This window comes from Apodemus sylvaticus, chromosome 3 (genome assembly GCF_947179515.1).
Source record: "Apodemus sylvaticus chromosome 3, mApoSyl1.1, whole genome shotgun sequence".
Taxonomy (NCBI): Eukaryota; Metazoa; Chordata; class Mammalia; order Rodentia; family Muridae; genus Apodemus; species Apodemus sylvaticus.
The window spans coordinates 56,775,893-56,788,161 of NC_067474.1; positions in this window are offsets into that span (position 1 = coordinate 56,775,893).

Below are 12,269 nucleotides of genomic sequence, written 5' to 3' on the forward strand. Positions count from 1 at the left end.
CGGAAGGGTCACGAGCCTCTGGGTAAGACTGAGGCGCTGTCCTCACATGCAGCTGCAGATGGTGCTGTTTACCATCTGCTCTGAAGCCCAGATCAATGTTTACCTATGGAGCTGGGAACTCAGGCCCGGCACATGCTAGGCAAGTCCTCTCCCGCCCAAGTATTTGCCCCAGGACACAAAGATATAAACTCAGAAGATGTGAAGCCAGAACTGTGGAGCGGGGCAAGAACCCCCCTGAGGCCTGGCGGGCTTTGACCTCTCTCTGAAGGCCTCAACCTCTTGGAGCAAGTACCCTCCTCTGGCCCCAACTCCTCCAAACTCCAGTGTGAAGGTTAAAATACCTGAGCTTCCTAAGGCTCTGAGGGTCAGCGGCCTTGCTGAGATAGGTAAAGGAAGTAGCTCTAAGGCCCCACAATGCCTCAGCTTCTGACGCAGGGACCGAGGGTGAGTGGTAACCCTGTGGGAGTGGGGGAGGGGCACTCCCACTCAGAGGGCTCAGGAAGGAGAGTCATGCAAGGATTAAGACCAGCAGGCAAGCCAACTTTGCTTTTTAAAGCAATCTAGACTGTTCTGGAACCCTGGACAAGATGAAGGGAGTATGTTGCAGCCAGAAGGGTCCTGAGGGACAGCCTTAGCTCCTCAGAAGGAGACACACAAGAGGAAATGAGGTTGCTTTCTGCCTCTAAATGGTCCTCGATGTGATGGTGGAACACTTGAACCCTTGAGAACGCTTACGGTGACAAAGCCTCAGAACATGAGGGAAGGGCTACACGGAGCGGAAAGGCCGGGTCTCTGGGAGTAACACTGAGCCGCTGAATTCACCTGCTTGTCCAGTCCATTATTGTTAAGGTCACTTTTACTTAGAGCCAAAGCACCATTTCTTAAGACTCTGAAAGCTAAACAGACTCAAAGCTAAATGTGGTAGCACACTCCTCTAACACTAGCACTTGGGAAACTGAGGCAGGAGGATTGCCTGCCTGGCCTACAGAGCCCGAGCCTGTCTTAAAACAAACAACTGGCTCTGATTTTTCCCTCCACTCCATGCTGAGTTTGCCCATACTCACTGCACCTCCGTCCTCTCGACTGTGACACGGGACCTCGGCGTCAGGCAGCCGGCATGGGTCACACACACAGCCCAGGTCTGTTCTGGGCTGAGCTGCTAACTTAACAGCAACCTGTAACATTTGATGGGATGGGGACGAAGAGGTAAGGCCAGTCATGGACGTGGAGTACGACAAGTATGAAATAGAACACGGGAAAGGTTAGAGCTCAAAGCCAAGGATTAGAAAGGGGTCCTTTTCCTCCCCGCGTGTGTGTGGGAGGCGGCTGAGGACAGTCTTGTGTACAGCCCGGGCTCACTGTGTAGTTGTGGGTCACCTTGCTGATCTGCCTCCCCCACCTGAGTTGTAGTTACAGGTATGGGCCACCGAACCTGCCTAGAGAGATTTTCCTGCAGAGGAGATGACAGCAGTTAGAGTCGGGGTATGAGTTACAGCAAACCACACACTGAAGCGAAGCAGCTGGATGGCAGATCTCGTACCTCGTACACACTGGCCCCGGGTCAAGTCCCTAGCACTGCATCAGTGTTTTTACAAGAGGAAATGGGTTCAGAGCTGGAGACGTGGTTCCGAGGGTAGGTGCCTGCCTATCCCGCTTTAGGCCCTGGTGTTGCATGCACTGCATGTAGTACCACTCCCACTCCATCATCACAGCCCTTGGCAGAGAGAAGCGAGAGGAGGGGAGATGGGGAGGAGCCAAAATCATCCTTATCTGTATAGGGAATTTGAGGTTAGCCTGGGCTACATGAAAAAATGAAACACCAGACTTTGTTTAGATTTGTGTTATTTATGTGAGAAAGTGTGCTCTAGTTGGTGGGTAGCCTTGTTTTCCCATCTGTGTAGAGAATATATTTAAGCCCTTGAAGAGTATTCCAACAGGGAAAACAGTGAAATGGCTTGTGAAGGGGGAACTCTGGCTGCCTCTGTGCTTCCCTCCACTAGGGGTCGCCACAGTAACACAAGTAACAAGGGCGCTACCGAGCCTGTTATCACTGTTGGGTGTGGCTGCCCACCTATAAAACAAAGTCCAGTTAGGAAAGCAGCAGCAGCAGCCTGCCTGTGCTCACAGCCTACTGGGCCAGAAGTGCAGCCACAGCTTCTGTCCGCCCTCGATCCTCTCTTCATACGGTTCCCAGTCCATCACTTGACCAGTAAGTCACCCCTGGGCAAGACTCCAGAAGGATGAGTAAGGGGAACATGGTGCCTCACACCGTTGGAGAGCGAGGAAGGATTCCCAAGAGTTCAGAGCCAGCCTGGACTACAGAATGGAACCATTAATGCCACCCTGTCCCCCAAAATAAATACATTAAAGAGAAATATAAGACCTTTGACAAACTTCTGCCAAATTTGCAGCAAGAAGTAAAAAGATTAAAACCCCCCTCCAAATTACATACAACACAATACTTATTAAGAAAAATAGAGGCTGGAGAGGTGGCCCAGTGTTTAAGAGCACTGGCTGCTCTCCAAAAGACTGGGGTTCAATTCCCAACACCCACGTGGCAGCTCGCAACTCTGTGTAACTCCAGTTCCAGGGGATCAAAAACCATCACACAAACATACATGCGGGCAAAACACCAATGCACATAAAATAAAAAGTAAATCATTAAAAGAAAAATATTTTTTTAAAAAAGTATAGACACCAGGGCATAATTCCAAGAGTTTAGTGATAGGGAGGGGAGAACCCAGAGTTTAAGATCATTCTTAAGATCGTCAACTACATAGCAAGTTCAAGGTCAGCCTAGGTAGTCTATTTAAAATATATTTTATATTATTATATATAATTGTTATATATAATAATATAAAATATATTCTCCCCACTGGAGTTATAGGCCAAGTCTTGTTTACGCAGGAGAAGATGTATTTAATAATTCCTCCTCGGGTGTGAACATTCATAACTAACATGTTAGCCAGAATGGAACCCTGGCTTAAACACTCTTTATTCTCCACTGAGCTCTACCAATAGTCTCACTTAGACCACAAAACTCCCTTCTGGGTGTTCCTGTAAACTACTTCTATTTGAATGTTTGAACTTTTGTTTCTAAAAAGTTTAATTTTAAGATGTTTGAATGTTGAATTTGCGTATTTAAACTACAATAAATCAACCCTTTTATAAAAAATTAATAAATAAAATAAAATATATAGCGTAGATAAACTAGTACTGCTTCACAGAGAAAAGCTGGCATGCTAGCTTCGATTCCAGATGCTCACCTTAGATGACATGAGACAAAACAGAGGTGCTGCTTGCGGGCTGCTCCGCCCGACATGCTCAGCCTGCTTCCTTAAAGGATCCAGGACCCCCAGTCCAGGCATGGCACCGCCCACAGTGGGCAGGGCACTACTATCAATTACTAATTAAGGAAGTGCCCCCCCCACAGGCCAGCCCATGGCCCCATCCTAGGGAGGCCTTTGTCTAATTGAGAGTCCCTCCTCTCAGATGACTCTACCTCGAGCCACACTGACATAAAACTAGCCAGCACAGGCATGCACATCTATATATACATATTCAGCATACAAGGTGCATCTGGGTTGTTTGACTTGGCCCTTCAACAGTTTGACTGTGATTGCAGTCACTAGAACAGCCCCCAAGAAGTTACAAAGTAGTGTGGAAAAAAAGAAGAAAAAGGAAAATAAAGCAAAGAAAAGCTGACCACCCCAGGTGTGCTGGAGGAGAAGTGTATTACAAATGTGGGGGGAGCATAGTCAGAGGCAGGGACATCTGGAGAGTCCAGAGTGGACGTGACCCTGAGCCGGGTAGGGTTTGCGGAGGAAGGGGAGGGCAAGAGAAGAAGGGGGGCAGCAGCAGGAGGCCCAAAGAGAGCAGCTAACCCAAATGATTGGATTATACAGAACAGAGCAGCCCAACTTCCTGGGCTGGAGAGTTCAGGGGAGGGGGCAGGGTGTGCCAGCCAGGAAGGCCCTGTAACAGAGGACGCAGGGAAATCAGGCTACCGGCATCTGATAAAAAGGATCTGTTAGTCATTTGTCCCAGGTTTGAAACCTAACACATAATACTAGACTTATCTGTAAGTGACATCTTGGTGTCACATTAGACATTCACTTCATATATCATTGTTTAGAATATGTTTTCCAGACCACCTCCTATGTAAACAGTCTATCTTGAACTTAACGTGGATCTCTGGAGTCTGGGCAGCCCGAAGCTACACAGCTCTGGAGCAGAGCAGCTAACAAGAAAGGACCAGAATAAGGAGTCAGCTTTTGTTCCCAACCAGGCCCCGCCTTGCAGTTCCACCAACTCCCAGAGGCGAATTCAAATTCTGACTCTATCAGTGGTTAAAGCATTGTTTGGAGCAGAGCCCTCTGGATCTCTTCTCTGGAAACTCGCTCACCGACTCCCCCCTGCTCTGCACTTGGTTGACCTTGTGATATCTTTAACACAAACAAGCTGGCAGACAAGCTAGCTCCACAGAGCTGCTCCTGGGGTCCTGCCCTCAGTCACTGTGACAGTGTGCCCAGACCACCCTGCTGGTCTAGGAGGGAACCTGGAGGGAGGTGGAAAGAGGGCACCAGCTCTAACCAGCCAACTTCAGCCGACCCACCGAGTTGTGAGAATGGCTGTGTCTTATGGCACTGTCTTGGGCAAGGGTACTTTGTTTTGGCTGGTTTAGTTTTTGAAACAGAGTCTCTATATAAGTGAAGCTGCCTGCCTCTACCTCCCAAGTAATTACAGTCACACTTAGACACAACTATGCCTGGCTACACGACTGAGATTTAATGCTACATGGCACTCTTGTGATAATATAAATTACTACTCCAAATACCCATATAGTAAACATTACACTTACATGTTAGAAGCATCCCTTTAAAGATTAAGAGTCAGTGAGACGCTCAGTAGGGAAAGGTGCTTGCCTCTGCTCCTAATGGGCCTAAGCGTGCTGCCTGGGGCCCACAGGATAGAAGAGAACCTACTGTACTGGACAAGTTGTCCTCTGACCTCCAAATGCACCCCATGGCAGGAGTGTACACACAGACACACAAACACACACACACACACACATAAATAAATACAAGCACAAACATAATAATGATCAGGCCCAGTGTGGTGTCCCACACCTTTACATCCAGCGCTCCAGAGGCCAAGACAGGTGGATCCCTGTGGGTTTGAGGCTAGCCTGGTCTGCATAGTGTGCTGAGGACAGCCAGGGCTACAAGGAGAAACCTTGTCTCAAAAATACATGCATAGATAGGATCAAAAACCTACCTCCCAGGAGACTGACAAGATGGCAGCCGTGAGTTTTACACCAACCTGGGCTATGTGTGAGCCCTCGTCTTAAGAAAAGCCGGGAGCAAGGTAAGGCCGGCTACTATCCACAACCGCTATCTCACACATTATACTGAAGATCTTAGGCAAGAAATTAGAGATCAAGCACATAAATATTAGGAAATATTTAGGAAAGAAGAATAAAGGAAAGATTTTTAACTTTATTTGAAGTGCAGGTTTTATAGACACAGGTAAAATAATCAGACTTAATATCTTTTTTAAAAGATTTATTTATTATTATATCTAAGTACACTGTAGCTGTCTTCAGACACACCAGAAGAGGGGGTCAGATCTCATTACAGATGATTGTAAGCCACCACGTGGTTGCAAGGGTTTGAACTCAGGACCTTCGGAAGAGCAGTCAGTGCTCTTACCGCTGAGCCATCTCCCCAGCCCCAGACTTAATATCTTAAAAAGAATATTCTGGGGGAGGCAGAGGCTGCGGCTGTGATTCTGGTAAGCACTTGCCTGGCCCTGTGTTGGATTCCTAGAACTGAAAACAAACATACAAAACCAAAACCCTCTTGTACAGCAGCAGTTTTCAACCTGTGGGTCACGCCCCTTAGAGGTAAAACAACCCTTTCACCAGGGTCCACCAAGACCATCTGAAAACACACACATTTACATTATAATTTATAACAGTAGCAAAATTAGTTATGAAGTAACAAGGAAATAATTTTACAGCTGGGGTTACCACACATGAGGGACTATATTAAAGGGTCACAGTGTTAGGAAGGCTGAGAGCCACTGTGGTTGAGAAAAGTTATGCAAGGGCAAAGGCATTAAGTAACGTGGAGACCTAAAAAGGAGGCCCAGGCCAGCGGTGATGCCGAACCCTGGGTCAGGGGTAGCAGGGTGAGCCAAATGTCCACACTGAGACCAGAGTTCAGTGTCTCAGAGTGTTTGCTGATGAGCTGGGTCAGGAGAGAGGGGAGTCAGGGCTAACTCAGCTGTCTCACCTGAGCATTTAATGGGATTTGTTGAGATAGGGAACACTTAGGGAAGACTTGGAATTAAAAGGGGAATCAAGTTTTTGTGCCAGGCATGATGGCACACATCTTTAGTCCCAGCATTCAAGAGGCAGAGGCAGGCAGATCTCTGAGTGTGAGGCCAGCCTGGTCTACATAGCAGGTTATAAGACAGATAGGGCTACATAGAGAAGCCTTGTCTTTAAAAAAAAAATAGTTTTTTACCCATGGGTTTGTCTGTTTTGCTTGAGATAGCCCAATCTGTCCTCCAACTCTCTGTGTAGCTTAAATGGCCTTGAATTACTGATCCTCCTGCCTTCATCTTCCAAGAGTTGGTCTAGTCCATTCATTCCTTAAAAACACGTATTCAGGTGATGAGTCATCGATGTAATTTTACAGTCTGAAGTTCAGAGGCAAGGGCAGGCCAACAGAAAGAACTCAGATTCTTCAACATAGAAGTAATCTTTAACTCTGGGATCAACGACCTGGCCTGCAGTGTGCGTACAGAGAAGTGGGGGGCACTCCTATTGGAAGGACAGAGAGGTGAAGTTAAAACAGCAAAGACCAGTGACTTATGGAGACTGCCAGGAACCAGTGGAGAAAATCAAGAGAAGACGTGTGGCGTGATGATGTGGGATGTCTCAGTTCCCTCCCTCACTGCTGTGAGGTGCAGCACACCCTGGCATAGGCAGCTTAGCGAGGAAGGCTTTGCTCTGGCTCAGCGAGGGTACAGTCCATCATGGCGAGGAAGTCAAGGCAGCAGCAGCAAAAGGAGCTGGCCACATGTGTCTGTGGTCTGGAACCTTCCTCTTCCTCCTAACCTGTAGTAATAGGAACTTTTATTCTCCTGTTTGTCATTTTTTTTTTTTTTTTTTTTTTTTTTTTTTTGGTTTTCTCGAGACAGGGTTTCTCTGTATAGCTCCTGTTTGTCATCTTGGAGGCTTACTGCCTAAGTTCGCTGACCTAGGCCTTGGCCTGGAAACTTTTAGCCTCCATACAATCTAATATAGGCATAGAACATTCTCAGCCTCTGAAACTTGCTGCTGAATAAGCTCACCCTTTTGTTCTTTCTGAACCCTAGCTGGATGGCTCAACTCAGCTGTTCTGGCTCAAACTCCTCTCCAAGATGACTGACTCGAACTGGCTTCTCTTGGCTTCTTACTGAATTACTCTGTTTGACCTCAAACTAATTTTGGCCATTCCACTAGCAGCCTTCAGATGAAGATGTAGAACTCTCAGGTCCTCCTGGCCACTCATGTTCTTGTCTTCTGGTTCCTTCTCATCCCTGGCTTAGTCTGTCTTCACCTGTGTCTGGCTTGTTCTCTCTCTGCAATCTGTCTCTGTACAACCGTCCTGGTAAAACTGCCCTCTCGCCTTTTCTTATTTCTCTGCCCTGCTCTCTAAGTGGCCTTTTTCTCTCTGTTCTGAGAGGTGGGCGTATCCTATTCTGTCAGATCTTTCTCTGACTTGTTACTTTGTCTGCCACTCAATTAGACATCACTTTCAAATATGGGTGCTTCTTTCTACAAACTAACTTTACCTTTATTGTTTGGGATCAAAGATATGTACTAAGGGTGTATTCCAGCCAGAGGGATTGAAGGTGTGTGCTATGGGCTGAGCGACACTACAACTAGAAACAGGTTTTTCCAGGACATGACATAATCTCGGGGTTCACAGTGTGATCAAATATTCTGTAGTCCAGGACCCAAGCCCAGGGAAGGATGTCAAGTGGCTCTTCCTCCTCAGCAGACTGAGTCAAGGCACACCTCACAGCTGTGCCAGGAGACCTGCCTCCTGGATGATTCCAGGCCCAACTAATTGACTGTCAACATCAACCATCACAGGAGACAGTGTGCTAACAGTTTTGAAAACAAGTTTCATGATTCAGGCAATTTATCTTCAAGTGGTTATGATAGTTTTACTTTTTCATGTGTGTGGTATGCATGTGTGTATGTATGTTTTACATGTATGCTGGCCCTTGTGTGTGTGAGAGAGAGAGACAGAGACAGAGACAGAGAGACAGAGATGCAAGCACGTGTAGAGGCCTGCGGCTGATGTGGAACATCATTCTGGATCACGCGTTTATCCACGAGGCAGGGTCTCTCAATCAAACCCAGAGCTATCGAACACAGCCAGCTTGGTCATCAGCAAGTGTTATAAGTCCCCGTTGGGTCACCATTCCCACCTGGTGTTTACATGGATCGTGGAGATCGGAACTCCCATACACAAGTTTTCCACGCCAGCCCTTGGACCACTGAGTGTTCTCCCAGCCCTACAGTGAGATTTTAACCTGCATTATCTAACATCCTTCCCTATCATATTATCTGCATTATATTATACACAGAACTGAAAGACATGTTAACCTAGGTGAAGGATATACATTTGCATAATAAAGACACTGGATGAGGTTGTTTTGAAGAAGGCAGCTATCAACTACATTCAGTTACCTGTTCTTCCTAAGGTCAAATAACCATTACTCCTAGTACTAATCTTCAGGTGTAAATGAGATTTCCTTAACAAAGGAAAACCACAGTAGAAATAGCTGATACCAGTTCTAGTCTAGATATGTACAAAATGAGCATTTTCTAAGATGAAACCTGTCTTATAAAACAGCAAACAGCAAGAAGCTGGAAGCGGTGAGGTGTACCTCTAATCCCAGCCCACTGGAGGAAGTCAGGGGGATCAAGAGTTCAAGGCTAGCCTCAAAGACATTGCAAGTTCAAGGCTAGCCTGGGATCTAAGGGACCCTGCCATTTTAAAAAGGAGAGAAGGGGCAGGAAGGCAGGGACAGGGAACATGCAGGGGGTGGGGAGGAAGGAGGGGAAAGAGAAGAAAGGAAACAGTAAGACGGCTGGAAAACTGCCTTAGATTTTTATTTTGTCTCTGCCATTGACTACGGGCAGACTATTTGGCTCATGGCTCCAGAAGATGGGTGTGGTGGTTTGTATGTGCTAGGCCCAGGGAGTGCCACTAGGGGGTGTGGCCTTGTTGGAGTGGGTGTGTCACAGTGGGTGTGTCACAGTGGGCGTGGGCTATAATACCCTTGTCCAGGCTGCCTGGAAGTTAGTCTTCCACTAGCAACCTTCAGATGAAGTTGTAGAACTCTCAGCTACATCTGAGATGTGATGTAGAACTCCTGCACCATGCCTGCCTGGATGCTGCCATGTTCCCATCTTGATGATAATGGACTGAAACTTTGAACCTGTAAGCCAGCCCCAATTAAATGCTGTCCCTTAGAAGAGTTACTTTGGGCCAGGCAGTTGTGGTACATGACTTAATTCCAGCACTTCGGAGGCAGAGGCAGGCAGATTTCTAAGTTCAAGTCCAGCCTGGTCTACAGAGTGAGTTCCAGGACAGCCAGGGCTACACAGAGAAACCCTGTCTCGGGGGTGGGGGAGAAAGAGTCGCTTTGGTCACGGTATCTGCTCCCAGCAGTAAAACCCTAAGATGGGAATTCCAAGAACATGGTGTCGTTATCTGGCATGGGACAGACATCCCACTGCTCTGTAACATGCTGGAGAGCAGGAACACAGGAAACAAGATAGGAACACTCAGGATGGGTCTGTCCTTTTGTCATGGAGAACCTGTCCTCATATGATAGCATCAGGACATTCATGAGGGCAGTGCCACCGAGAGCTAATTGTCACTATCTTCTCTCAAGTGTCTGTCCCTCCTCTCATAGCAGTTTAGATGGCAATTTAAATTTGACATGTATGTCCAAGGTAACATGTACACCATGGCAAAGCTCATGTCAAAAGAGCCTGGTCAAGTTGGGGAGGTTCCCAGGGACCAGAGAAAAACAGGCGGTCCGAGCATCAACACTTTAGCTGCCAACTCCTGAGCATGGTAGGGTTTTAGTTATGACCTCAGGGCCCCACAATCTTCCCTGGCACCCTTGGGAGAGACTAGAAAACCAACAGTATCCAAAAACTGATAACAGGAAACATTTATCCAGCTTTTCCTGTGAATTGTATCTCTGGATGACAAATAGTTTACATGGAAACTGTGTTAATTTTTTGTCAAAAACCAAGCCCTGCGGAATTATTAGGATTAGTAGGATTTATTCCGGCTCTGGGTTTCGGTGGTTTCTGTCTATCTGGTGAGGAGGTGGAACTGTGCAGTTCCCCACACAGCATCGTCCGAGAGGATTGAGGATACCCATGCCGTGGACTTTCCCTTGATCCCTGAGGCCCCAGATGGCCCCAGACGGTGCCACTCACATTCTAGGTGTGTCTTTCCCTAGGAATCCTCTCAGGAAGTCAAGACACACCCCAAGGTGCTTTACAAATTCGAGACAGGGTTTTTCTGTATAGCCCTGGCTGTCCTGAAACTCACTCTGTAGACCAGGCTGGCCTCGAACTCAGAAATCCACCTGCCTCTGCCTTCCAAGTGCTGGGATTAAAGGCATGCGCCACCACCGCCCGGCCTCCTTGTTTCAATCTACACAAAAAGATTACAAGTAGTTTCTCAGAGTTAACTAATTTAATGCGATGAGTATGTTTGGATGATAACCAGAGTTCCTGGGAAAACGAACGCGCACTGGCCTACTCTACTTTTCTAGAACAACTGTGCATAACTATTCCCTCTCCAAACCTGTATGATTCCCTTATACGGTGCAGTCTCAGGACTGCCTTGCACATTCAGCCAGCCTCGCTCCATCCCGCCGCGAGGTGGCAGGAGGCTCACGGTGGCCAGACCTCTGCCGGGATCCAGTGACGTCACGCAACCCTAGCGATGATTGGCTCCCTCGCCGATGACCTTGAGGGGAGGAGTCAGTGGCAGAGCCGGAAACATCGGCAACAGCGAAAGCCACGTCCCGAGACCGGGCGTGCGCACTCCGAGGATCCCAACCGCTGTAGAGGCCTCTGCACCTCCTCCTCTGGCCTGAGGGGGCAGACTCGCGTCTACCGACGCGGGGCGCAACCTGCCGAAAGGGGTCACACCGCTGGGCGACAGCGAGGGGAGGAGTCACCTTGAGAGGAGGGGTCACAATGACTAGCCGAGTCACTCCGAGAGGTCTCTTTTAGTGAGAGCAACACAAAGAGGAGGGGGTGCAGCACCGAGGGGCCCTGGGTACACACCGATGTGACAGTGTCATCCCAAGGAAAGGTCCCCCGAAGGAGAGCGGGTTCCGAGGGGCAGCGGCCTTTGAGGGGGCGGGATCCTGCCGAGGGGTGGGCTGTGACGGAGGGCGGGGCTTCCTTGCAGGTGCGGGCTTCTTCTAAGAGGGGGTGATTAGGACAAAGAAGTAAGAGGGTGGCCACCGGGAGGAGCGCGGGGATCTCAACTTAACTTAGGGGAGCGGACATGGAGTGAGGAGGGGTCGGGGCAGGTCAGGGATGCGGAGGCCAGAGGTTCCCTACAGCCCTGGGTACCACGACGGGAGAAGACAGGTGTTAGCGAGCCCCGAGGTTTAGCGTGTCGGGGTCAGAAGCCCCTTGAGATGGGCAGTCGGAGTGGGGCGCAGACGGGGCAGGCAGCGGGGTGGATCCGTGGAGCCCGGGGCGCCGGAGAAGTCGCGCCGGCCGTCAACCCTTAAGTCGTCCTGGTGTTCACGCCCCGGCCTACGCGCGGGTACGCACCTGAGGGGGCGTGGCCGGGCCGCAGCCCGGGCTCCAAGGAGTTAACCGCAGACCGGGCCCGGCCCCGCCCCGGGCAGGCCGCGCAGCCTGAGCCCGGCGGCGAAGCGGAGCAGCAGCCGCCCGCGGGGAGCCCGCCGCCGGCGCCCGGGAGCGCCGCCGCCGCCCGGCCCAGGCCCAGGCCCAGGCCCCGCGCAGAGCGGAGAGCCGCGGCGTTCCACCGGGCCCAACTCGCCGGCGCGGCGGGGGCGGGCCCAGGACCTTCGGCGGGTCCTCCAGGAGTCCACCGGGCGGGAGTCCCGGCACCCGGGATCGGGTTGGGCCGGCGCCCATGGCGAGCGCGGCCTGCCCGGGTCCCGGGGATCCCGCCATGTGAAGCAGGCCG